The sequence below is a fragment of the Macaca thibetana genome, chromosome 7, assembly GCF_024542745.1.
Source record: "Macaca thibetana thibetana isolate TM-01 chromosome 7, ASM2454274v1, whole genome shotgun sequence".
Lineage (NCBI taxonomy): Eukaryota > Metazoa > Chordata > Mammalia > Primates > Cercopithecidae > Macaca > Macaca thibetana.
Window position 1 is genome coordinate 150,881,219 of NC_065584.1, and position 3,813 is coordinate 150,885,031.

A 3,813-nucleotide genomic window follows, 5' to 3' on the forward strand; every position below is an offset into this window, starting at 1 on the left:
TAAGGCCCGCAGCGTTTGGCGCCAAATCCGCGCGCGAGCTGGGCGGGGCCTGCAAGACCCGCCTCTCAGGTTCCGCCCACCACGCCGGTCCCGCCTCCGGTCCCACTGTTTCCGCCCTCTGAATTGTTCAGAGGGCCTCCTTATTTTCATAAAGCTAATACTAGTTATTCTGAGCTTTTTTTTTTTTTTTTTTTCTTGAGACTAAGTCTCGCTCTATCACTCAGGCTGGAAAGCAGTGACTCGATCTCGGTTGACTAGTCTCTAGCTCCCGGACTGAAACGATCCTCCCACCTCAGCCTCTCTTCCCCGACTACCACCACCACACCCAGCTAATTTTTGTTTTAATGGGTTTGTTTGTTTGTTTGTTTGTTTGTTTTGCAAAGACGGGGATTAGCTGCCCAGGCTGGTCTCGAACTCCTTGGCTCAAGCGAGCTTCCCGCCTCAGCTTCCCAAAGTGCTGGGATTACAGGCGTGAGCCACCGCGCCCGGCACTTTAAACCCTGGAAATAGGTCTCAGTTTTTGGAAAACTGAGTTGTAGAAGGAGGAAAAATGACAAAGGCAAGCAATAGTGAATGAGAAATTACCGCTTCTTCAGAGTTCATAGCAGAATGCCTTGAACTCAGAGTTTTATGAATTGTTTATTGAATGGAGGTGGTAAAGAGAGGAAAAATAGGGTTGAGTGTAGACACTGGCCGGGTGCGGTGTGGCTCACGCCTGTAATCCCAGCACTTTGGGAGGCCCAGGCGGGCGAATCGCTTGAGCCCAGAAGTTCAAGGCTTGCAGTGACTAGGATCGCACTGCTGGCGATCCAGCTGGAGATCCAGCCTGGGTGACACAGTAAGACCCTGTTGCCAAAAAAAAAAAAAAAAAGAGAGTGTGAATGTAAACAAAAAGAAAAATGTCAAAAATATGTTACTTGGGACCGGGTGCAGTGGCTCACGCCTAATCCCAGCACTTTGGGAGGCTGAGGCGGGCAGATCACGAGGTCAGGAGTTCGAGACCAGCCTGACCAACATGGTGAAACCCCATCTCTACTAAAAATACAAAAATTAGCTCAGGGTGGTGGCGTACGCCTGTAATTCCAGCTACTCAGTAGGCTGAGGCAGGAGTATCGCTTGAACCTGGGAGGTAGAGGTTGCAGTGAGCCGAGATCATGCCACTGCACTCCAGCCCTGGCGACAGAGCAAGACTCTGTCTCAAAAAAATAGTTATTTGGCTGGGCACGGTGGCTCAAGCCTGTAATCCCAGCACTTTGGGAGGCCGAGACGGGCGGATCACGAGGTCAGGAGATCCAGACCATCCTGGCTAACACGGTGAAACCCCGTCTCTACTAAAAAAAAAAAAAAAAAAAAAAAAAAAAGTTATTTGGTCAGACTTGGTGGCTCATGCCTGTAATCGCAGCACTTTGAGAGGCTGAGGCAGGAGAATTGGTTGAGCCCAGGAGTTCAAAACCAGCCTGGGCAACATACTGAGACCCTGTCTCTATTAAATAAAGAGAAAATATTTTTTTAAAAGTTAACTTTTCCATTTTAAAATAGTGAGTCCAAATGTGTTTGTATTTGTTTGTATACACACAAACATACACACACAATCTCAGAAAAATATATAACTAGAACCTATGCAATGAAAGTGGCATATGGGATAGAGTGGGATGGGAACTTAACTATAATATTTTTTGAACATACAAATGTATTAACTATTCAAAAAGCTAAATTTAAAAATGTTATCTGAAGCAAATATAGCATCTTTAAGATTTGCCAAACCTAGAAGATAATTAGGGAATACTGGCAGCATTATTCTCTCCACTTTTCTTTCTCTCTTTTTTTTTTTTCTTCTTCTTTAAGACGGTCTCACTTTGTTGCTGAGGCTGGAATGCAGTGGTGCAATCACAGCTAGAATCAGGTGATCCTCTCTTCCCAGCCTCCCAGGTAACTGGCACTACAGGCTCACACCACCGCACCCAGCTAATTTTTTTTTATTTTTTATTTTTTGAGACGGAGTCTTGCTCTGTCGCCCAGGCTGGAGTACAGTGGCGCGATCTCGGCTCACTGCAAGCTCCGCCTCCTGGGCCCACGCCATTCTCCTGCCTCAGCCTCCCGAGTAGCTGGGACCACAGGCGCCCGCCACCGCGCCCGGCTAATTTTTTGTATTTTTGGTAGAGACGGGGTTTCACCGTGTTAGCCAGGATGGTCTCGATCTTCTGACCTTGTGATCCGCCTGCCTCAGCCTCCCAAAGTGCTGGGATTACAGGCGTGAGCCACCGCGCCCGGCCCCAGCTAATTTTTTAAATTTTTTGTAGAGACAGGAGTTTCACCACGTTGCCCAGACTGGTCTCCAACGCCTGGGCTCCAGCTACTTTTCTGTAGCATGATGAAACATTTTATTAAAAATTTAAAAAGCGAGGCTGGGTGTGGTGGCTCATACCTGTAATCCCAGCACTTTGGGAGGCCAAGGTGGGTGGATCACCTGAGTTCGAGACCAGCCTGGCCAACATGGTGAAACCCCACCTCTACTAAAAATACAATAATTACCCAAGTGTGGTGGGTGCCTTCCTGTAATCCTAGCTACTCCAGAGGCTGAGGCGGGAGAATCGCTTGAACCCGGGAGGGGGAGATTGCAGTGAGCCAAGATTGCACCACTGCACTCCAGCCTGAGCCATACAACTAGACTCTGCCTCAAAAAAAAAAAAGTTTAAAAAGCACTGACTCCCGGATGTCGAGGCTGCAGTGAGCCATGATCACGCCACTGCACTCCAGCCTGGGTAACAGAGTGAGACCCTGTTTCAGAACACACACACACACACACACACACACACACACACACACACAAAGATAGAAAGTAAATTACCAATTTGTCTAAAATTATGTATGCACGTGTATCTATGTGTCACATTTCCTTTATTTTATGGTTTTATTTCTATACTTGTGAGATAACATATATCAATATTCAACAATTAATAAAATTAACATAAATTTAGTTTTTTTTCGTTCTTGAGACAGAGTCTTGTTCTGTCGCCCAGGATGGAGTGCAGTGGTGCAATCTTGGCTCACTGCAGCCTCGATCTCTTGGGTTCAAGAGATTCTCTGCCTCAGCCACTCGAATAGCTGGGATTACAGGCATGCACCACCATGTCCAGCTAATTTTGTATTTTTTTGTATTTAGTAGAGATGGGGTTTCACCATGTTGGTCAGGCTGGTCTCAAACTGACCTCAAGTGATCCATCTGCCTCAGCCTACCAAAGTGCTGGGATTACAGGCGTGAGTCACCGCACCAGGCCTAAAAGTAATGTGAATTTGAATGAGAAATGTCTGTTTCAGTAGTCTGAATTATTGAGACAAGAGGCATTCTTTTAATTATCCAGGTAAGTTTATATACTATACTTTTTGACTAATAAAGTAAATGTAAAAGCACTCTGAGAAGTTAAAAAAAATTATACACCTTCCCCACATTGCCCCCAGCCTGCCAAAAACGAACAGAGCAGATACTCTTGAAGGTTTAAATCTCAGTTCCATCATTTACTGTTTGGTGACTTTTAACTCTGATTCAGTTTCCTTTTTTTTTTTTTTTTTTTTTTTTGATCACCTGAGTTGGAGTGCAGTGACACTGTAACCGTGAACTCCTGATCTCAGGTGATCTTCCTAACTAGGCCTCCCAAAGTCCTGGGATTATAGACATGAGTCACCCCACCTAACGCAGTTTCCTCATAGGGTTGTAAGGAGGACTAAAAAACAATATTTAATGGCATGTTACTGTAGTATCGCAGCTACTTCAGTCTGAGGCAGGAGGATTACTTGAGCCCAGGAGGTCAAGGC